Source organism: Tamandua tetradactyla, chromosome 5 (genome assembly GCF_023851605.1).
Source record: "Tamandua tetradactyla isolate mTamTet1 chromosome 5, mTamTet1.pri, whole genome shotgun sequence".
In the NCBI taxonomy this organism is placed as follows: Eukaryota; Metazoa; Chordata; class Mammalia; order Pilosa; family Myrmecophagidae; genus Tamandua; species Tamandua tetradactyla.
The window spans coordinates 107,777,018-107,802,212 of NC_135331.1; the positions used below are offsets into that span (position 1 = coordinate 107,777,018).

General features: G+C 34.1%; 1 long non-coding RNA gene and 1 pseudogene across 2 annotated transcripts in view; one reads left to right on the forward strand and one right to left on the reverse strand.

Annotated features, from left to right (window-relative positions):
- LOC143684764 (uncharacterized) overlaps positions 1–25,195 on the forward strand; it is a 146,221-nt gene that overhangs the window by 99,541 nt on the left and 21,485 nt on the right. The window lies entirely within an intron of this gene.
- On the reverse strand, positions 15,772–15,870 carry LOC143685417 (U6 spliceosomal RNA; annotated as a pseudogene).

Below are 25,195 nucleotides of genomic sequence, written 5' to 3' on the forward strand. Positions count from 1 at the left end.
AAAGAAAAGTCCAGGAGCAGACGGCTTCATATGTGAATTCTACCAAACATTCCAGAAAGAATTAGTACCAACCCTGCTCAAACTCTTCAAAAAAATTGAAGTGGAGGGAAAGCTACCTAATTCATTCTATGAAGCCAGCATCACCCTCATACACAAAACCAGGCAAAGATATTACAAAAAAAGAAAACTACAGACCAATCTCTCTAATGAACATAGATGCAAAAAATCCGCAACAAAATTCTAGCAAATCAAATCCAGCAACACATTAAAAGAATTATACATCATGACCAAGTAGGATTCATCTCAGGTATGCAAGGATGGTTCAACATAAGAAAATCAATTAATGTAATACACCATATCAACAAATCAAAGCAGAAAAATCACATGATCATCTCAATTGATGCAGAGAAGGCATTTGACAAGATTCAACATCCTTTCCTGTTGAAAACATTTCAAAGGATAGGAATACAAGGGAACTTCCTTAAGATGATAGAGGGAATATATGAAAAACCCACAGCTAATATCATCCTCAATGGGGAAAAATTGAAAACTTTCCCCCTAAGATCAGGAACAAGACAAGGATGTCCATTATCACCACTATTATTCAACATCATGTTGGAGGTTCTAGCCAGAGCAATTAGACAAGAAAAAGAAATACAAGGCATCAAAATTGGAAAGGAAGAAGTAAAACTATCACTGTTTGCAGACGATATGAACTGTACGTTGAAAACCCGGAAAAATCCACAACAAAACTACTAGAGCTAATAAATGATGTACAGCAAAGTAGCAGGTTACAAGATCAACATTCAAAAATCCGTAGCATTTCTATACACTAGCAATGAACAAGCTGAGGGGGAAATTAAAAAACGAATCCCATTTACAATTGCAACTAAAAGAATAAAGTACTTAGGAATAAATTTAACTAAAGAGACGAAAGACCTATACAAAGAAAACTACAAAAAACTGTTAAAAGAAATCACAGAAGACCTAAATAGATGGAAGGGCATACTGTGTTCATGGATTGGAAGACTAAATATAGTTAAGATGCCAATCCTACCTAAATTGATTTACAGATTCAATGCAGTACCAATCAAAATCCCAACAACTTATTTTTCAGAAATAGAAAAACGAATAAGCAAATTTATCTGGAAGGGTAGGGTACCCCGAATTGGTAAAAGTATCTTAAGGAAAAAAAACGAAGCTAGAGGTCTCAAGCTGCTGGACTTTAAGGCATATTATGAAGCCACAGTGGTCAAAACAGCATGGTATTGGCATAAAGGTAGATATATCGACCAATGGAATCGAATAGAGTGCTCGGATATAGACCCTCTCATCTATGGACATTTGATCTTTGATAAGGCAGTCAAGCCAGTTCACCTGGGACAGAACAGTCTCTTCAATAAATGGTGCCTAGAGAACTGGATATCCATATGCAAATGAATAAAAGAGGACCCGTATCTCACACCCTATACAAAAGTTAACTCAAAATGGATCAAAGATCTAAACATTAGGTCTAAGACCATAAAACAGTTAGAGGAAAATGTAGGGAGATATCTTATGAATCTTACAATTGGAGGTGGTCTTATTACCTTAAACCTAAAGCAAGAGCACTGAAGAAAGAAATAAATAAATGGGAGCTCCTCAAAATTAAACACTTTTGTGCATCAAAGAACTTCATCAAGAAAGTAGAAAGACAGCCTACACAATGGGAGACAATATTTGGAATTGACATATCAGATAAAGGTCTAGTATCCAGAATTTATAAAGAAATTGTCCAACTCAACAATAAAAAGACAGCCAACCCAATTACAAAATGGGAAAAAGACTTGAACAGACACCTCTCAGAAGAGGAAATACAAATGGCCAAAAGGCACATGAAGAGATGCTCAATGTCCCTGGCCATTAGAGAAATGCAAATCAAAACCACAATGAGATATCATCTCACACCCACCAGAATGGCCATTATCAACAAAACAAAAAATGACAAGTGCTGGAGAGAATGCGGTGAAAGAGGCACACTCATCCACTGTTGGTGGAAATGTCAAATGGTGCAACCACTGTGGAAGGCAGTTTGGCGGTTCCTCAAAAAACTGAATATAGAATTGCCATACGACCCAGCAATACCATTGCTAGGTATCTACTTAGAGGACTTAAGGGCAAAGACACAAACGGACATTTGCACACCAATGTTTATAGCAGCATTATTTACAATTGCAAAGAGATGGAAACAGCCAAAATGTCCATCAACAGACGAGTGGCTAAACAAATTGTGGTATATACATATGATGGAATATTATACAGCTTTAAGACAGAATAAACTGATGAAACATGTAATAACATGAATGGACCTAGAGAACATTATGCTGAGTGAGACTAGCCAAAAACTAAAGGACAAATACTGTATGGTCCCAATGATGTGAACTGACATTAGAGAAAAAACTTAGAATATGTCATTGGTAACTGAGACCATCAGGAGTTAGAAACAGGGTAAGATAATGGGTAATTGGAGCTGAAGGGATACAGACTGTGCAACAGGACTAGATACAAAAACTCAAAAATGGACAGCACAATACTACCTAATTGTAATGTAATTATGTTAAAACACTGAATGAAGCTGCATCTGAGCTATAGTTTTTTTTTTGTTTGTGTGTTTTTTATATATACTTTTTGTATTTTTTATTTTTATTTTTTTCTCTATATTATCATTTTCTTTCTTTTTCTGTTTTCTTACTATTTCTTTTTCTAAATCGATGCAAATGTACTAAGAAATGATGATCATGCATCTGTGTGATAATAAGAATTACTGATTGCATATGTAGAATGGAATGATTTCTAAATGTTGTGTTAGTTAATTTTTTTTAATTAATAAAAAAGAAATTAAGGGAGAGATTAAAGTTTCACAGACAAAGAAGTCCTGAAAGAATTTCTCAACAAGAGACCAGCACTACAAGAAATACTAAAAGGAGTTTTGCTGGCTGAAAAATAAAAAGACTGGAGAGGAAGGTCTGGAGGAGAGCACAGATTTGAAGAGTACCACTAAGTGTAATTTAAAGAATACGAAAAGAAAGAAGAAGAGAATATAAACACCTGACAAATAAAATAACAAAGATAAGATGGTGGAATCAAGAAACACCTTTTCAGTAATAACTTTGAATGTTAACAGACTAAATTTACCAATTAAAAGATAACAGATTGGCAGAATGGGTTAAGAAATATAATTCAGCTATATGCTGCTTATAAGAGACTCATCTTATACACAAGGATGCAAATAGATTGAAAGTAAAAGGATGGAAAAAGATTTTACATGCAAGTTGTAACCAAAAGAAAGCAAGAGTATCAGACAAAATAGACTTGAAATGTAAAGACATCATAAGAGACAAAGAAGGACAGTATATACTAATTAAAGGGTCAATTTCCCAAGAAGATATAACAGTCATAAATATTTATGCTCCCGATCAAGGAGTTCCAAAGTACATGAGACAGACATTGTTAAAACTGAAAGGAGCAATAGATGTTTCAGCGGTAATAGTAGGAGGCTTCAATACACCACTCTCCTCTATAGATAGAACAATCAGACAGAAAATCAATAAGGAAATAGAGAAGTTAAATAACTTGAGAAATGAGTTAGACATGACAGACATATATAGGTCATTGCACCCCAAACCACAAGGTTATACATTTTTCTCCAGTGCTCATGGAACAGTCTCCAGGATAGATCTTATGCTCGGGCACAACATCAGTCTTTATAAATTTAAAAATACTGAAATTATTCAAAGCACTTTCTCTGATCACATTGGGATGAAGCTGGATCCCAATAACCACTGAAGAACATGAACATTCACAAATATCTGGAGATTAAATAATATACTCTTAAAAAAAAAGTGAATCGAAGCAGAAATTGCTAGAGAAATCTGTAGCTAACTGGAGATGAATGAAAATGAGAATACAACTTATCAGAACTTGTGGGATGTGGAAAAGGCTGTGCTGAGAGGAAAATTTATTGCCTTGAATGCCTATATTAAAAAATGAGAAACAGCAAAAATCAAGGACCTGGAGGAACTTGAGAAAGAACAGCAAACTAATCCCATAACAAATAGGAGAAGAGAAATGACGAAGATTAAAGCAGCAATAAGTAAATGGTAGAACAAAAGAACCATAAAAAGAATAAAACCAAAAATTGGTTCTTTGAGAAAAATCAATAAAATTGATGGGCCACTAGCAAGACTGACAAAGAAAAAAAAAGAGTCAGGATGCAAATAAACAAAATCAGAAATGAGAAGGGGTGCATTACCACTGACACTGATAAAATAAAAGAAATCATAAGAGGATATATGAACAACTATATGCCAACAAATGAGACAACTTAGATGAAATGGACAAGTTCCTGGAGATACACAAAAAATCTACACTGACTCTGGAAGAAATAGAAGATCTCAACAAACCAATCACAAGTAAAGAGATTCAATCAGTCATGAAAAATCTTCCCAGGGCCAGATGGCTTCACGGGGGAATTTTATCAAACATTCTAGAAAGAATTAACACCAATCCTGCTCAAAAGGAAGAAGCAATTCTACCTAACTCATTTTATGAAGTTAATATCATTTTAATACCAAAACCAGTAAAGATGCTATAAGAAAGGAAAACTACAGGCCAATCTCCCTAATAAGCATAGAAGCAAAAATTCTCAACAAAATATTAACAAATTGAATCCAATAGCACCTTAAAAGAATTATACACCATGACCAAGTGGGGTTTATACCAGGAATGCAAGGATCATTCAATACAAGAAAATCAATTAATGTAATATAGCACATTAACAAATCAAGAGAAAAATCACAAGATCATCTTGATTGATACCAAAAAAGCATTCAACAAAATTCAGCATCCTTTTCTCATAAAAGCACTCCAAAAGATAGGAATCAAAGGTAATTATCTCAATATGATAAATGGAATATATGAAAAACCGATAGCATATATTCAATGAAGAGAGACTGAAAGCCTTCCCCTTAAGATCATGTACAAGACAAGGCATATATAGTCCATACTTGGTGCACAATATCATCACATAGTTGTGTATTCATTACCATGAACATTTTTTTTAATTCAAGAAGTGAAATATGAACAGTTACTTGTGACCAGTAAGATTTGCTGTGTTATAACCTGCCCCTCCTTTATTTCTTCTGTGGGGTTGGGGGAGCTGTAATTGTGGAGACAGCAAACATGATAGCAGCAGGATTTAAAATGAGGTAGGTAAAGAACAACAACTCCAGCCTGAGATCATTGTCACATGTTTTTCTGTTAGGGCCAACCCTCACCCACATGCCTCTGATGACAACACCCCAAACAGAAGCAGCACTGAGTCAGCACTGAGTCAGCACCTTTCCCACTTTAGATCCTCCCACCGAGATTTGTTATCTGTGTAGGGAGACAGCACCAACTATAAATTTGTGCAGTACCACGACCAAAGCAAGTATGTGAATGTCTCTGACTGCCAAAAATTTATTATGGAGTTAAAATTAGTCATGCTAAGTTCTGTGGAATAATGCAGTATTGTTGTCCCAGTTGGCTCTGTGAAATGTCCTGATGGATGAAATAGTTTTTAAATGCCTCACCTCCATATTAGCATCCTTTGGACACAAGTTCAGGTCCCTGTTAAAATTTGATATCCACGATAATGGAACACAAGGTTCTGGTTGTGTTCTCAACAGTGAACAGTAGAATGGACATTTATGTGTCTGGACTAAATATTTTCCTGTAAACGTGGGCTAGGCCTGCATTAGCACTTTAGTAGTTCTTTCATATTGTTGTCACAAGTCACTTTTGCAATAAAAAAAACTCCAGAACTTTTCCAAATAAAATATTCCTGTACCAAGTATTACTTAATTTTTCCTTGCACAATTGATTTCTGAACTTAAATCCCATCTTAGTTACTGTTACCTTCTTGCTTTTCTGTATTTTCTACCCCTGTTCTCACATTTATGGTAATCGCCATCTGCCCAAGTTTCGTATGATTGAGCTCCCCAGTTAAGGGCTCTTCCTTAACAGTGACAGGGTAATTAGAAGGTTAGATATTCGATGAAAAGGTTACTTTTTGTACATAAAATGAGAATGAATGGGAAATAGAATTGACAGTTATTTCATTTAGGTCATGGTGAGCCTAATGATAGATTCTTATCCTATGTTGTATATCCTCCCGTAATGACTGCACTGCTAAATACGTAGTCTCCCTTTCCTATTTCATGCCTTAGAACAGTTGACCCAAACTTTAGTGTGCTTTTGAGTCATTCTAACAAGTTCCCAAGTGAGGTCGATGCTGCTGGTCCATTCCCAAGTGAGGTTGAGTCTGCTGGTCTTGCCATAGACACACTCTTTAATTATATAGTCTTTCCTTTCTAAATACCATTTAATAAATTGTAATTACATTCCAATATTATCTCCAGGAGAATACATCTAGGTTACCTTGACTGGAGTTTTGGAGCTTCCCAGATATTTCAGTCGAAATTGAAAACATTACTTGATTTAACTAAGAAATAAAATTTATTTCCAAATTCTTGGGGGGCAGCTCATTGTTGCCCTATTGCACTGCCTAATTGCCCACTTGCAAAGAAATCCTCATGGAAGCATTGATTAATAACATCCAAAGAAAGACATCTTATGCTGAACAAATATAAAGAACTATAGATTGACATCTCCCCCTCTAATTAGCATTTTCTGCCAACTTCAAATAACCATAATAATATTACTAAATAATCCTCATGTTTCAATATGCATTTAATGAAATTCTGATACACATTTAATTGAAATGTGGATACACTCACATATCGTTTCATAAAATGGGATCTCTCTTGATTTACATGCATAGGAAACTATGAAAAAGAGAAACAAATCAAGACTAGCACAATTTCTAAAAATGTATGTGTTCATTTCTTACTCTGTTTTATTTATGAAACCATGGTTCAAGAATGTTAACTTGTAAAAAGTAAATGCCTTGAATTGGAGGAATTTCCCACAGATTAATATCAAGTTTTCAAGGTTTTCTTTTTGGCACCTTCCATTTGTCACACATCAAAGTTGACTGATAATTGTTCCATGATGACGTCTAACAGTTTTTCAATCTCCTCTAAACATTCAGATGAATTGTGACTATCTCCTCACAGATTAAATAATTTTCTCCTCCTTTAGATAATTGTGCTGGGCTATAGAGTTTAAAATTCATCTTGACATAAGATTTTTTTTTTAAAGGAAGAAGGTAGTAAACTGTCTCTCTGCTATCCATTTACATGATAATATTTAATCTTTCTCATTCTTCTACTGTTTTTGACACTTTTGGTGGTGTTCACATTTTTTTTTAACCCACAAATTTCAGCATACTGCTTCATTCTCTAGGAATCTCTTGTAGAATTGTGGCTTTTGATGATTCCCTAATTTTTCCTCTCCATTCTAGAGTGAATCTCAGATAATATTTTCACCTACTTTCTCCACATCACCACTTTTTTAACGTGCTCCAACCTGAACACCTTCCCCAAACTTGCTTCTTCCTCCATGCCACACTATTGTAATCTACTTCTCCTCTCCTCATCTCTTCATCCCTCCCTCCCACCTTCCTTCCTTTCTTCTTCATTGAATCTTTCTTTTTCCTTGCTTCTGTTTATTCTTTTTTAAATTGAGAGGTAATTTGCATAGAATAGAGTTTGCAAAATTTTAAGTATATAGCTCATTGAATTTTTACATATGTATACAACCATATAACTAAAACACCTGAGGGCTCCTCATGTTCTCGCTCAATCAGTTCCCCTCCAGGTTTAATCTTCTTGCAACCTTTTTTATAATTACAGAATAAGTTTTTAAGATATTAGAAGTGGAAGTCAATAGGCATGAGTCACTTTGTAATTTATGCAGTTGTAAGAGGAACTCTATGCTTGATTACTTTTGAACTACAGGTCCTAAATGTCACATTCTTAAAAAATAAACATACATCTCCATGAATATAGAGTAAGTACTTTACTTAAGAGCATTATACAAAGGAACTTTTTCTTTTCAAGTTAAATCCTCAGTATGAATAATTTTTTTATCTAAACTGCCAATTAATAATAATCCAGATCAGGAAGTAGCATTGGATCAGATTTTGAGTCAGACTAAATCTGGGTTGAGTCAACATTGCGATTTACTGGCTGTTTGGAAATAGACAAGATTTCTTCCTATTTCTGTTTATTCATCTATGAAGTGCATACAGAGGAGGTACTTAGTCTTCCTATTTCTGTTTATTCACCTATAAAGAGCATACAGAGGATGCTTATGTGGATAAAGTAAAATAATTAAGGAATTCTGCATAACGCCTGGAATGTGGTATTTTTTTCTAATTAACTTAAGGGAAGTTAACCAAGGGGAAGCAGAAATGTAAATTAGAATTTATTGCATCTTAGAATTATTAGTGTCTTTTACTCCTGAGTATTATATATTATTTCATTTAATCCAAAGAGAGAAATTTTCTCAATTCAAAATATCCAATGACATTTATGAATTATTTACATAAATCAAGCCTACCTTACATAACCATATCTCCCACTAGCAGGGTTTAAAATGATTTTCATTGATTGTTATATATATTTATAGACACACATATACATATATACACACAAATATACATGTGCACGTATATATCATTACATATATATATTAGGTCTTCATCTTTATCTGCTATTGAAAGAGTCATAAACTTTAAGCCTTTAACCCAAATACTACTGCATATACCTAGGGATTTTCTCATGTGTACTGACAGATCTTGTTTACCTCCCCTATAACATCTGCCGTTTTCTTACTCTTCTACTCCAGCCTCTTTCATAAATGTAGAATGTTAAGGCCTCCGATGCCTGAGAACTCTGTGAGCACACTGCCAGTAGCTCCAAGTTTCAAAAATGAGTTGCTCTTTTGGACTCTACTGCAAACTGCCATAGCCTCTGCCTTTGCTGCTGGCTGCCAGTTTGCAGTGATAAAAATGGATACCTCATGTTGTTACTGGACAAGGGCAGTGGATTCTTCTGCTTCACGTGCTCAATAGCCAATTCCTGAGACACTGGGGTTTCAAACAGAGAAAAAGTTTATCACTAGATGCGTAGTAGGTGAGCAGATGGCCTATAGACCTAAAATCTGTCTCCCTGAACTGTAGTAATTCGGGTAGTTTTATTAGAGAAAAGGTGGGCAGGGTTTAGGACAATGAGCACCGTGGCCCCAGATGATGTGATTAGAGGTATTCTGATTACTGAGCCTATGCAGATTGATTACCTGTATGAAGGCAAATGGCAGAATGAGGTATAGGTGACTTACAGGTTAAAGTCTAAGCTATTGTGCATTTCAGGAGGGCCTACCTTGGTTAGATCCAGTCTTGGTCATCAAGATAATTTGGGACTGGGGGTGGGTTAGTTCCAGTTGGACCCAAGACCCTTCATTAATAAATGTTAGGGGCTATCTTTAGTGATTACAAGGCTCTAAAGTTGAAAAACCAGGTAACTAGAGGAAGGTTGTCACAAGGGTTTTTTAAAAAACCCCTTATCATCACAGAGGCAGATGATAAGGTCTATATAATCATTATCAGAGATCAAGACATCTGGATTACAATTCAGAGATTTCAGGCATTTCCCTGTTTACTCCAATATGCCAGAAAGCAAAAAGGAATATTTATATAACGATTCAGTAATCAAAATCATCCCTTAAATCTTGATTTCTCAGTTGCAGTGTAGTCACATGAAATAGTGTTTTCTGGGATCTTCTCTAACTTTGTACATTTTCAGTATGTTCCATTGAAAAGTGGTAAGACTGAATTTCTTCCTTTGATGTTACATTTTGTGTTTATGACTAATTTTTTTTGCATAGGCAGGCACCAGGAATCAAACCCAGGTCTCCAGCATGGCAAGGGAGAACTCTGCCTGCTGAGCTACTGTGGCCCACCCTGTGACTCATTTTTATCATCTTAATGATCTGTGTCCCTAGTGGCTGATGTAAGATATCAAAGCCAAACAACAAACATCATGGAGTTCTTAGCCCTCCTCACCAATGGCTGAGGTTTCCTTCCCATTTACATCAGTTCTGAATCTCTATTTCTCTTCACTTAGATGGACAATTTGCCAGATCCTTCCATCTTTTATACAGACAGATTTCTGAAAGGCTGCATCCACCCATGTTACACATATGCTCATATCTATCTAAATTCTAGTAATAGATGTACTTTGGTTTATTTTATATGTTTACACTTTAAAAACTAAAGAGTTTTCTAAAGAAACAGTTGTCCACATAACAGGCCTTTTTATGATGTTGAGGATAAAATTTGTATAGGCAAGGAAATGCAAGAATACTTTGCTTTCCAAGTCTCCTTTTCTTCCCTCTAATTCTATGTGTGTTGTAAAAATATTTCTTTATATATACATACATATGAAGAAATTTGCCATTTAACAAACCTGGGTGGGGTGTATATGTATATATATATACCCAAACACACACACACATGTATATGTAGTATGTATATACTGGAATATTCCAATAAATGTCTGTTTCACTTTATTTGAGTAGGCACATGGCTTGGTTGAATCCTTTGGATTTATGATATTTGATGCTTTCAGAATATCTCTTGGATTCATGGGTGGTAGAGTTTTAAAATTAAGGGACCTGGGTTTAATTCACTAAGAAGTACCAGTTCTGAGAGATGTTAAACTCTATTCTGAAGTTAAAGTATTTCAAGGACCTATGAAAAAAGCACATAGCAAATTCCCCTCCAGAATATCACAATGTGTGTAAGCATACTAAAGAATCAAAGATTATAGATAGTTCCACAGTGGGAGGGCAGGAGTATTAAGCAAATTAATCATTTGCTTAATTCTTGAAATAATTTATTTAAAAAAGAAATATTTTTCTTAGACACATCTATTAACAATTTTTTTTCCTTAATGTCATTTTAAGAACCAACCCCTTTATTTTATTCTTACAGAAGATCATAGTGGTATAATAACTTACCAATGGAAAATTACCTACATTTTGAACTGAATGTTATTCCTCCCACAAATATAGATCTTGCCTGATTTTATTGAAAAAGCAGGTCTTTTCTTTCTTCTGTGATTTCTAGTAGGATATATGTAATAATAAAGTTTTGAAAATAAGCTTCAAAGACCCAGAAGTTGTCTGAATAGGAGAAATTGCAGCCTAAATTTATAACAATAATTTTAAATTTGTAAAATTTAATTCCCATTTGAGATATAGACAGCAATTTTTATCTTCAAATGCCTTACAATACTTTCCATTTAAAGTTTCCATTTTATCTCCATTCATCTTAGGATAAATCTTTGATTTTCATTCCCTTTATCTGTCTCCCACTTTGCTTCTCTCCAGTCATAGCAAAGCACCTTAAAAGAGTAATTTGTCATTTCAAGTTGTCTGTTCACTGTTCACCTTGCTGCAATTAGTATTCCAGACCCCCCAAAATGACTTTGGCAAAAGTCATCAGATTCAATTAGTATGTTTTCATATCTTCAAATTACATTTATTGGCAGGAGATAACTAATTTTTTATCTATACTCTAGGTTTCAAGCCTGAAGTTCTAAAGACCATCTCAACCTGGAAGTTTCACTGTTACCTTCAACTCAGAATACCCTAAACAGAACTCATAACCTTCCCCTACTTCCATCTTCCCATATATCCAATATAAAACATTTATGCTTTGTTGTATTCTTAGTATCCGTCTTTCCCCACATTCCTCCTACTAGTAATCTTGTGGAATCCCCTTAGCCATTTATACTGCTTCATCTAAATGATTGGAAATGGATACTTAGCTTTTACATTATTCATTCTACTACTTCTGGAGTGATCTCATAGATATACAAATCTGATTATATCTCATGCTTTAATCTTTTACTGGTTCTCTACCTCCTTCTGTGTAGAGTTCAAACTCTTGAATATAGTTAGCCAATCTCATCTGATTTAATGCCTGCTTACTTTTTAGCTTTGCATTCTCATTAGGTGCCTTACCTTTCAATTCCATTAGAATAGTTTGAAATACTGTGTTTTTTTAATGCTATCTTTGTGAGTTGTCCTCATTTTTCTCTGAGATTCCCTGGCCTTCCAGCCCTTACCTACTTAGTAAAATGTTCATTTATCAAGAAGCAGTTGCATAAAACCTTCTCTGGCCTTTACAGGAAAAACTAGGTAATTCATTACTCTTTTATAAATTCATCATTTAATTATCTGTATTGTAAAAGCCATTTAATTTTTCTCCATTTCTTTAATTTGGGAAAGTTTTAAAGAGAAATGGCCATATTCTATTTTTTATCCTAAGTTTTGTTGTATAAATTTTCAAACCACAGAAAAATTAATGAGGTCAACGAGCATGTGTATACCACCACCTAACTCTAATTGTCTAGTGTTTCAATATATTTATTTTGCTAATCTATTTTTGCTAAAATATTTTAATGTAAGTTGTATCTGCATCATTTTCTATCTTCTTTCCTCATTTAAATTTCCTTAAAATACTTATCATTACCTGATCTTATATTGTATGCATTATTGTCTGCTTTTATTTTCTTGTCTCTCTCATCCGTAATGTAGGTTCATGAGGACAGATATTTATTTATTTTATTATTTTATTTTTTCTTCATTGTTACAGAAATTGTAAGTTTACAGGACAACCATGCATTAAATACAGGATTCCTATTTACCATCGATTATTAGCACCTTGCTTTGGTGTGAAATATTTGTTACAACTGATGATAACACATTTTTATAATTGTATTATAAACTGTATTCCTTGATTTTTTTTTTTTTATGTAAGTAGACCTGGGTTTATTCTTCTCACTTGACAGATTCAGATTTTAAAGTACAGCAAGGTTAGGTGAATTGCATAATGTCACACAGAAAGATGATAAAAAGATAAGGAGCAAAGTTTGGCCGTTTCTCTTGCTTTCTTCCTTAAAAAAATAGACAACAACAACAAAAAAACAAACTTTGACATTACTAAGGCATTAAAAAACTGTAGCAAACCAAGAACATCACAGCCCAAGTACAACAGCAGAGCTAGGCAGTTATTTGATTTAGTCAAACAGTGTGAAGAACCATGAATGAAATCAATTAAGGAGAACGATCATAGGCATATTTTCTAAGAGACTTGTTCTGAAAAGTCTAGATATCAAAGCTGCAAGTGAAAATGAGCTAAAATGCATTTATATTTGCTTTGTAGGAAGGGACTAATAAATGCCTGAAGATTCAATTGGTCTTGGCTAAGATATTCTGGGAAGTAATAGAGATCATAAGCTCCCAAGAAGCCATGGGGGAATTATATCAGCCGTGGGTAATAAACAATGAGGGTAATAAATGAAAACAACCTTATCTATTTCACAGTTGGGCTAAAGCCTAGTTCTATAAGAAGGAAAATGTTTAAGTTGAACTAAAAAAAAATCATATCTATTTTAACTTCTCCTAAAGAGCAGTCTAAATAGGGTAATTTATTACTAAATTTTATGCAATTGTGACTGCTCAAGCTTTACACTCGATCAATAAACAGAAAAGTCTTTCTTTAAAAAGAAAAGTTCACAAAAGAACTACTTGCTTCTATGCATGGTCAAGCTAGTCAATCATTTTTAAAAAAAGTTAAAATTCACACTTGAAAGTTGTTTCCTGCAATGTGAAAAACAATTATGGGTACAAAGCAAGCACTTGATAAAGGACTCTAGGGAGAATGTTAGGTCCATACAATAAAATAATATAATAAAATAACAATATAACTACCACTCTCTCCTGATGTTTTGACTCGTTTTAAAGAACCTATTACTGTCTCTATATATTCATTTTAGTCAAATTATACTTGATTAATTTTTTAATCTATAAATTTAATATTTGTATGTATATATTTCTAGTAATAACATCTTGTTTTAATTTATATTCTTAATAATTTCTTATTATTCAAGTGAAATATAATCAGAATTCCTAAATTCTGAGCTTTCCAATATAATTAAGAGCCTGATTTTTTTTAAGAGGGCTTAAATACATTTTTATCTTCAAAATTGACTTTTTTCCTTCTTTTTTTTTGTGAACAAGAACATATGTACAATAAAACTATAAATTTCAAAGCACAGCACCACAATTAGTTGTGGAACATATTTCAGACTAAATGGGTTACAATTTCACAATTTTAGATTTTTACATCTAGCTACTCTAAAATACTGGAGACTAAAAGAGATATCAACTTAATGATTCAGCATTCATATTCATTTGTTAAGTCCTATCTTCTATGTATAATTCCACCATCAACTTTGATCTTTCCATACCTCTCATTGGGGCTGCAATTCTAAATTTTTAATATTGAAAGGGTCTGTCACTCATATGGGGTAGGGAGATGAAACTGTCTGATGTTCTGGAGAGGCTGGGCTATAGGTTTCAGGACTTATCTGGACCAGGGACCCATCTGGAGGTTGTAGGTTTCTGGAAAGTTACTCTAGTGCCTGGAATCCTTGTGGAATCTTATAAATTGCCCTAAAGTTTCTTTAGGATTGGCTGGAATGGTCCTGGTTGGGAATTGGCAGGTTATAATAGGTAGCAAGGTCTACCTGAAGCTTGCTTAAGGCCAACCTCCAGGGTAGACTCTCGACTCTATTTGAACTCTCTCTGCCACTGATACTTTATTAAGTACACTTCTTTCTCCCTATTTGGTCAGGGTATAATTGTTGATCCCATGGTGCCAGAACTGGAATCATCCCTGGGAGTCCTCTCCCATGTCTCCAGGGAAACTTTCATCCCTGGATGCCATGTCCCACATAGGGGGGAGGGCAATGATTTCACTTGCAGAGTTGTGCTTAGAGAGACTGAGGCCACTTCTGAGCAACAACACAGGTCATCCGGGACTATGTAGCCCTTGATTTAACTTAGGGTTCACTGTTTGTGTAGTGTAGTTCCATGGATCAAAAAAAAAAAATTATTCTGTAACCATATATTCAATCTGACATTTCCCCTTTTAATCACATCAAATATATATGCATTTCAGTGCTGTTAATTGTATTCACAGTGTTGTGCTATCATCACCATCATCCATTATCAAAACATTTCCATAATTCTAAATAGGAACCTTATGCATTTTAAGCCTTAACTTCCTATTTCCTATCCTTACCCCATCCCCTGGTAAACTATATTCCAGATTTTGACCCTATGAGTTTGCTTATTCTAGTATTTCAAATCAGGGAGAGCATACATTATATCTCCTTTTCACTAGCTTGTTTCACTCAATATGATGTCTTCAAGGTTCATCCACATTGTTACATGTATTAGGAGTTCATTCCATTGTAAGATTGAATAATATTCCACCATATGTATATATCACATTTTATTAATCCATTCATCTGTTGATGGGCACTTGGGTAGATTCCTTCTTTTTGCAATTGTGAATAATGCAGCTATGAACATTGGTGTGCAAATATCTGTTCAAGTCCCTGCTTTCAATTCTTTTGGCTGTATACCATATGGTATTGCCAGTCATATGGTAGTTATATACTTAACTTTATGAGGAACCAAGGCAGCCAAACTGTCTTCCACAGTGGTTGCACCCTTTTGCATTGCCACCAGCAGTGAATGAGAGCTTCTATGTCATTGTTTCCTCTCCAGCACTTATTTTCTGTTTTTTCGTTGTTGTTGTTTTGTTATTGTTTAATAGCAGCCTTTCTAAAAGAGGTGAAATGGTGTCTTATGGTTTTGATTGCATTTCCCTGATGGCTAATCATGTTGAGCATCTTTTTTTTTCTTTAAAAAAATATGGAACTCTTCACAAATTTGCGTGTCATCCTTGCACAGGGGCCATGCTATTTGAGCATCTTTTCATGTGCTTATTGGCCATTTGTATATTGTCTTTGGAGAAATGTCTATTCAAGAGTTTTACTGAGCTTTTAGTTTTGTTATTGTTGTTGAGTTGAAACATTTCTTTGTATATTCTGGATATTAAACTGTACCTGGATATGTGGTTTCCAAATATTTTTCTCCCTTTTTGTAAGTTGTCTTTTTCTTTTCTTGATGAAGTCTTTTGATGTACAAAAGTTTTTAATTTTGATAAGGTCCCATTTATCTATTTTTTATTTTCTTGTATGTGCTTTGAGCATAAAGTCTAAGAAACTGTTGACTATGACAAGATTCAGAACATGTTTTGCTATGCTTTCTTCTAGGAATTTTATAGTTTTGATTCTTTTAGGCCTTTGATCCACTTTTGTGTATGGTGTGATGTAGGGGCCCATCTTCATTCTTTTGCACATGGATATCCAGTTTTCCAAACACCAGTTATTGAATAGACTATTCTTTCCCCCAGTGAGTAGCCTTGGCACTTTGTCAGAAATCATTTGGCCATAATGTGAGGGTTTATTTCTGAGTTCTCAATTCAATTCCATTGTTCTGTAAGTCTGCATTTGTGTTAGTACCATGATGCTATTTTGATCATTGTAGGTTTATGATGTTTTAATATCTGAAAGTATGAATCCTCCAACTTTGTTCTTCTTTATCAAGGTGATTTTTGCTATTGGGTCTCCTATCCTTCCATATACATTTGATAACTGGCTTTTCCATTTCTTCAAAAAAATACTGTTGGAATTTTTATTGGAATCATATTGTTTTTGTAGATCACTTTGAGTAGTATTGACATCTTAACAATATTTAGTCTTTCAGGACACAATGATAGAATGTCCTACTTTTGATTTAGATCCACCTTTGATTTCTTTTTGCAGTATTTTATAGTTTTCTGAATATAAGTCCTTTATATTCTTGGTTAAATTTATTCATATATATATATTCTAGTTGCTGTTGTAATTGGAAATTTATTTCTTGATTTCCTCTTCAGATTGTTCATTACTAATATGTAAAAAAGACATCTGATATCTGCATGTTGATCTTTTGCCTTGTCACATTTCTGTATTCATGTATTATCTATAGTTGCTATGTTGCATATATCACAGGCTTTTCTGTATATAGAATCAGGTCATCTACAAATAGGTAAAGTTTTGCTTATACCTTTTTAATTGGATGCCTGTTATTACTTTTTCTTGCCCAACTGCCCTGGCTAGAACTTCTTGTAAAATGTTGAATAACAGTAGTGACACTGTAATCTTGTTCCTGAGGTTAGAGGGAAAGTTTTTCAGTCTTTCACAATTAAGTATGATACTAGTGGTAGGTTTTCATATATAACCTTTATGTTGGAGAAGTTTCCTTTTATTCCTAGTCTTGGCATTTTATCAAGAAGGGCTGCTGGATTTTGTCAAATGCCTTTTCTGAGTCAATTAAAATGGTCATATAGTTTTTTCCCCTTTCCTTCTAATATGGTATACTCCCTTAATTTTCTTATATTGAACACCCTTGCATATCTGGGATAAATTCCACTTGATCGTGGATTATAGTTCTTTTAATGTGCTTTTGGATTCTGTTTGCTAGTATTTTGTTGAGGATTTCTGCTCTATTTTTGTAAGTGATGTTGGTCTGTAATTTTTGTTCCTTTTAGTATGATTATCTGGCTTTGTTATTACAGTGATACTGTCCTCATATTGTGGCAGGATAGAATAGGCCATCTGGGTTTGCTCGCTGGTCCTCAACCTGGTCCTGAGAGAGTTAAAAGCTTCACTGCCAGCTCCCCAGGATGAATTAAGACATGATCTCAGCATTAGCTGTCTGTGAAAGTTCCAAACTAATTTTCCTTTGGGGCCAACATTTGAAACAATGCTATAAGCACATACCAAGAAGGCTGCAAGTACAGATGGTAATCAACTCTTTTGAAACAATATGAACACCTGACAAAAAAAAAAAAAAAAAAACATAGGGCAGAAATCAACATTATTGTGGGCTAAAGCCCCTAGAAAACCAACTGACTTTACCCGTGGAAGTGAGTGTCTCTTTTTTGAGTACACCCATGCTAATTCCTTTAGTATGTACTCCCATCAATAAAAACTTGCTGTTTACCTTTACTTTATTACTTGTCCTTGAATTCTTCCTCATGGTGAGACTCTGAACCTGGCACAGGGCTCAGGTCTGGTGCTGGTGGAGCTCTGGTTACAATATAATGAGTTAAGTGTTACCACCTTTTCAATTTTGGAAGAGTTTGAGCAGGTTTGATGTTAATTCTTCTTGGAATGTTTGGCAGAGTTCAGCAGTGAAGACATCTGGTTCTGGCTTTTCATTTTGTTGGGAGGTTTTTTCATTACTTAATCAGTCCTTTATTATTGTTCTGTTGAGATCTTCCATTTCTTTTTAAAAATTTGATTCCTTCCTTAAAAATGTGCCATCTCTTAAAAAGGATATCCTTTATGGATAGATATTATTACCTGAAATTTCTGTAAAGCATTTTATACTTCTGGAATTAATTACTCACATACAAATCCCACTGAATGAGGCAAGAAAATGTATAAGCTGTTTAAAGTGATAAAGGCAAATAATATATAACTCAAGTAAACCTTCCAAAAAAGGAAAATAACATTCCCCCATCCCTATTCTAAACCTAATATCTACATAGAAGAGACAAAAGTGTAGAAAACAAAAATATAAATCATTCAGATTTACCCCTAGTAGGCATTATTCATCTTTAACATTTTCATGACTATCCTTACAGGTGTGCATGTATGTGTCTATGTATATCAAATATACAAATAATTGTGTACAATTTTATGGATATGCACATTACATGTTTATACAATGCAGTCATCTTTCTCAACATACTAGTCACATATGTGAATGTGTATATGTACATACACACATTAAGGCATTTTGTATTTAATTATATGAATGAAATTATATGCTAAGGGTATTCTGCAGCCCTTTTTCATTCAAACGTGGGTCACAAAGATCTTCTCATGCCATTGAATACAGATGTACATCATTATTTTAAAATCTGTGTAGTATTTCTTTGTGTAGTTATACTTGGATATACCTAATAAGCCAAATGGCAAAGGCAGCTCTCAAATGGGCTTTGGGTTCAGTGAGTGCTCTGGCGTTGAGAGTTTGTGGAAGCTCCTTTGGGGGCATCAAAAGGCAGTTGAGAAATTTAGGAGTTAAGTGGCTTTTACTGTCAGACTTGGTTTTCTCTGGTGACTCTTAGAATTAGTGTCAGTGGGAAGGGAACTTCCAGTTAGAGAGCTCAGGGAATTAATTTAATTGTGGAGTATGGGGCTTAAGGTATGAATGACAGGGTTAACTTTAAGGCTTTAAGTCAAAGGAAATTAGGAATGTTGGATTGGAAATGGCAGAGAAAATAATGAAAATTTTAAGGCCATTTGGTTCAGGTCAACAGAGCAAAATAGAAAATAAAGGAAAGCCTTATTAGTTGTGGAAAGAAAGAGAAGTTTTCTTTGAAAATATTTTTACTGAGAAATTTTCACACATATCCCAGTCCATACATGGTATAAAATCAATGGCTTACAAGATCATCACATAATTGTATATTCATCACTATGATCATTTTTAGAACATTTGTATCACTCCATAAAAAAAAAATAAAAAGAAAAAAACTCATACTCGCATACTCCTTATCCTCCCCTCTCATTGTATTTCTCACTAGTATTTCAATCCACCCATTTTTTACTCTTATTCTCCCCATTATTTATTTATTTTTTATCCTTATTTTTTACTCATCTGTCCATACCCTGGATAAAAGGAGCATCAGACATAAGGTTTCAACAATCACATGGCCATATTGTAAATGTATATAGTTATACAATTGTCTTCAGCAATCAAGGCTATTGGAACACAGCTCAGCAGTTTCAGGTACTTTCCTCCAGCAACTCCAATACCCTATAAACAAAAAAGGGATAACTATATAATGCATAAGAATAATCTCCAAAATAACTTCTCATTTCTGTTTGAAATCTCTCAGCCACTGAAACTTTATTTTGTCTCATTTTTCTCTTCCCCCATTTAGTCAAGAAGGCATTCTTAATCCCATAATGCCAGGTCTTGGCTCATCCCGGGAGTCCTATACCATACTGGTAGGGAGATTTACACCCCTGGGAGTCCTGTCCCATTAAAGGGTGAGGGTAGTCAGTTTACCTCTGGAATTGGCTTAGAGAGAGAGGCCATGTCTGAGCAACAAAAGAGGTTCTCTGGGGGCGACTCTTTAGGCATAATTATAAGTAGGATTAGCGTCTCCTTTGCAGGGATAATTTTCATAGGCCCAAGATTGAGGTCTCAGCCTATTGAATTGCTTGCCTCCACAGGTTGTGAGAATATCAGGAATTCCCCAAATGGGAAAGTTGAATATTTCTTACTTTCTCCCAAGCCCCACAAGGGTACTTTGCAAATATTTTTTTATTTTCTGCCCAATTTATGCTGGGATATATTGAGGCATCATACTAATCTGTACAGACCAGCAAGATCTCACACCCTATTCAAGATTCCATGTACTTATGATGTTTAAATAAACTGGTCATACAAGTTACGTTAGATAATGCACTACCCAAAATATAAATTTTGCACCAAATAAACCTCCCTTCCTTTGGTCTCACACATAGGTTGAAGTTTTAAAATCTGGACCACATCATCCTTTACCCTGTATTCTGATTTATATTAGTCCTTTCCAGATCAGCTTCATTCAAACCTGTAGTTGAAATCTGATCACTTTTTCAACTTTTTAAACATTTGTTGTATGGGATAATGCTGAGTCTCATAGCTTCAGTGCTCTAACTCAGAGTTTTATATGTCACATACTTACCCGAAGCTTCAGGGACTGACTAGGTTATACAAAAAAAAAGCTCAGTATCTCAAAATTTAGAAATAAAAGTTACAACTCTTGACTATATTTGACTGCTGTAAGACCTTATAATCTAGGACCCTTTACAATAGGTACCAGCCTGATAACTCATGCTCTCTACTTCAGTTCTCCAAGTTTATACATTAGGATTAGTCCGTATGAGTGAGACATGATAATATTTGTCTCTATCTCTGCCATTTCATTCAACATACCGTCCTTAAAGTCCATTCATGTAGTTGCATGTTTCACGATGCCATTCTCATAGCCACTCAGTAGTACATTGTATGTCTACACCTCAGTTCCTCCTCCCCTCAGTCATTGTACTCTTGAGCCACCTCCATTGTAAATGATGAACACTGCCACTATCAACACCAGTGTGCAAATGTCCATTTGTGTCTCCATTCTCAGTTCCTGCAGGTATATACCTATCTTCCATTTCTTTTTAATTTAGACTGGGTAGCTTGTGTGGTGTTAGAAATGTTTCCATTTCATCTAGGTTATCTAATATTTTGGCAGACAGTTGTTCATAGTAACCTCTAATAATCCTGTTTATATATGTGGACTTGGTAGTGATGTCCCCCCTTTCATTTCTGAATTTGAGTCCTCTCTCTTTTGTTTCCTTTCTCTCTAAAGTTTGTCAGTATTTTCAAAGAACTAGCTTGTAATTTTATTAATTCTATTCTTTTTCTAATCTTCCTTTCATTTATCTCTTTTATAATCTTTGTTTCTTGCCTTCTGTTTGCTTTGAATTTTACCTGATTTGCTTTCATTGTTCCCCAAGTTGTGAGGCTAGGTCTCTGATTTGAGATTTATTATCTTTTTAAATGTATCTGGAGGTATAAATTTCCCTTTCAGCATTCCCTTTGCTGCATCCCATAAGTTTTGATGTGTTTCATTTTCACTCATTGCAATATTGTTTCTAATTTCCCTTGTGATATTTTCTTTCATCCATTTGTTATTTGAGTGCACTGTTTAATGTCACATATTTTTCAATTTTCCCTCTGCTATCGATTTATACCTTCATTTTATGGGGGTTAGAGAACATGCAATTAAATATTTAAATTTACTGGGTCTTGTTTTGTGACCTAACATATGGTCTATCTTGGAAGATGACGTAGAGAAGAATGTGTATTCTGTTGTTGTTGGGTAAAATGTTCTATTTATATGTCCATTAGGTATAATTAGTTGATACTTTTTTTCAAGTCTTCTCCTCCTTCTTGATTTATTGATATGATGTTCTATCTATTAATGAAAGTGGTCTATTGAAGTCTCCTACTATTAATGTGCCACCATCTATTTTGCCCTTCAAATCTATCAATATTTGTTTTACATCTTTTCTAGTTCTGCTGTTAGGTGCATAAATATATATATTTATAATTGTAATATCCCTTGTTGAATTGAATCCCGTTGTCAATATGTAGCATCCTTGTTATTTAAAAATTTTTTACTTAAATACTATTTCATCTGGTATTTCTATAGCTACCTGAACTTTCTGTTTTAAGTTTTTAATTATTTTTATTTATTTTTGAAATTTTTATTAAAGAAGTTGTAGGTTTTTCAGAAAAATCATACAGAAGAAACAGACTTCCCATATTACACCCCCACCATTATTAACAACTTGCATTAGTTTAGTGCATTGGTTACAGTTGATGAAAGAATATTATCATAATTGTACTGTTAACTGTATGTAGTCCATAGTGTATTTTTGGGTTCCCTGTTTGTATTGTATTGTATTGTAAAGTTCTACAGTTTTGTTTTTAAGGCTTATTCCAATAGTACAACATTGTGAACAAAAATTAACAGCACTGGATTATAAATTTGAATGGTTTAAAAGAGGACCATTTAAGTTTTATATATGTTACTTGAATAAAAATTTAAAATCCAAGCTCTCTTTTGGGTACAATTTGTGTGGATTTTCCCTTATCTTTTCACTTTCAACCTATGTGTTTCTTGACCACAAGTTGGGCTAGGCTTTTTTTAAAATCCAATGTATCTATCACTTCCTTTTTTACTGGAGAGTTTAATCCATTTACATTTAAAGTAACTACTGATAATGCTTGCTTTTCTCCTGCTGTTTTGCCATTTTGTCTTTGTAAGTCTAAAACCTTTTTGTCTTCAATTCTTTCATTAATGTCTATTTTCAGATTTATTTAATTTTATTGTATCATTTGAATCTCTCCTCATTTCTCTCTGCAATATTTTTCAGATATTTCTTTTGAGGTTACCATGGGGGTTAAATATATCATTACAATAGTACTGGTGTTTATAATGACCTATATGATTCCCTTTTCCAGAGATATTTATTTCTTTAGGCCACTTTTTTTTCAGTCTGCAGAATTCCTTTTAGCATTAAGAAAATTCAACATAAACAAAGGCAAGGAAATATGAAAATGAATAGCCTGACTGAGCAACAGGGAAACATCAGAAATATTTGAAAGCATGAATAGATATGGAAGAAAATACAGCTGAATAGTTAAGATGTGACCAAGAAGAAGAACTTTTACATCATGCTTTTGAGTTAGTAATGATATCATAATGTTCTTTGCAAGTATTCATTTTGGAAAAAAACTCAGCAGGTTATAAAGTCAAGTATTTGTAGATATCTGGGGTTCTATGAATTATTCCACCATAGTGTGGCACTGGGCTCTTTATGAAGACATTTCAGTTTAAATTTGGACATTTCATTTTTTTTTAAATCTGCAATATAAAGTCTGTCATCAACATTTGGACAGACTTGGATATCTGCATAGTACTGCTTATGTAAGGAGACAAAACATACAATAACAAGACAGTTATTCAATTTAGAGGGAGAAAAGCTCTCACTGAGTGTTTTAATTGCTAACTAGTAATTCCATTTTATAGATTGTAAAATAGAGTTTTTCTTATTTTTGACTTCTCAACAGCTACAGGTGCTAGATATAATTTAGGAAAGCCATGGAAAGTAGTGAAAGTTTTCCTAATACAGAAAAGCATTTCCAAAGTCTTTTTTATACAGTTAGTTCTGACAAGAAACATATCTTTCATCTATGCAGGCTTATTAATCTTAAAACAAAATCCTGAGTGCTAAAGGAAGCTCTGTATTTAAAACCTTTCAGATACCACCTCAAAAACTGAACATATGTCATGTGAAAAACCAATTCAGTGAAGCATTCTGAATGTTTCCCCTGTCCACTGTCACTGCACCTCTGTGCTCTTACAATTACAAAAATAAATATCCTATTGTCTTACCTCAAATAGGCATAAATGTGCCAACACACACTTTATGAGACAATTGCCTCCTTAAGATTAGGAAGAAGAAATAATGTTCTTGTGGAAGAATCAATTTCCAAAGAAATCCATGGGGAGCTATGTACACAATGAATATATGCCAGACAAGCAGTGTACCTTTTAGAAAAAACAGTTTAATTTTTTGTTTATTCTAGTAATTATAATCCAAGTTTTCAAATTCAGGAACGGCTTGGAACAAAAGCTTGTGTTTAGTGTGTGGTCAAATTTGAAAGAAGCCCAGATAGATACTTTAATTCTAGAGCACTGAACCAAAAGGCAGAAAGCAGAACTCAACTTTGGCCTTTGCTGTTAGGCTCACTGTTGAGTTCTATACCATCTGTGTTGCTATATGTCAGTTTCTCTTGTCTCTGAAAAAGAAACCCTGATTCATACTTCTTCTTGGTCCTCAGGGATACTTTATGAAGAAATTATATTTAAGAGGGCTTTGAGAAGTACCAATAGAGAAGACTGAATATAAAGTCAGGATATTGGTCCTCTAATTAATTTGTATTGCTTCTGTGATTCAACTGCATATTAAAACTTCATGTGAATTATAGATGGCATTAGCTATATCTACTTTTAACAGCACTATATTTTTCCATGTTTAACTTTACTATGTATGTCATTAGTCAATAAGTGATTTGATTGTGTTTAACTCAGATACTAAGGGAAATTAGTTGGGATAATTTTTTTGTTTCTCCTATACTTCTAGAACAATAGACTGGCCTTGTGTTTTTTCTGGCTTTGATTCAAGGATGGTCAGGCATTATGTATTTGGATTTTTAACTCATCTCCTTGGGCAGTCATGAGAATATCCTTCTTTACTACTTAATTATATGATTTTGTGAATTCCTATTTGACACAAACCTAATATATTTCCACTGAGATTTCTCCATAATAATAATAAAACATTTAGCAAACTCTAATGACATGTTAATTGCTTACATATATCATTAAATTTTCCCAGATATCCTCTGTGAGTTACATATGATCATTATACTAATTTTCCAGATGAAGAAGTTGAAATCTGGAATGTTAAGTAACTTGAACATTGTCACAAGCCAGAATTCAGAGTACAATTTCTGTGGCTCCAAAGCTCACGGTGTATTTTCTCCTACATTACTTTTCATGTACAGCATGTCATCCTTTTTTTGATCACTTTGTCTTTACATACCTGTACTATTAAACCATCCT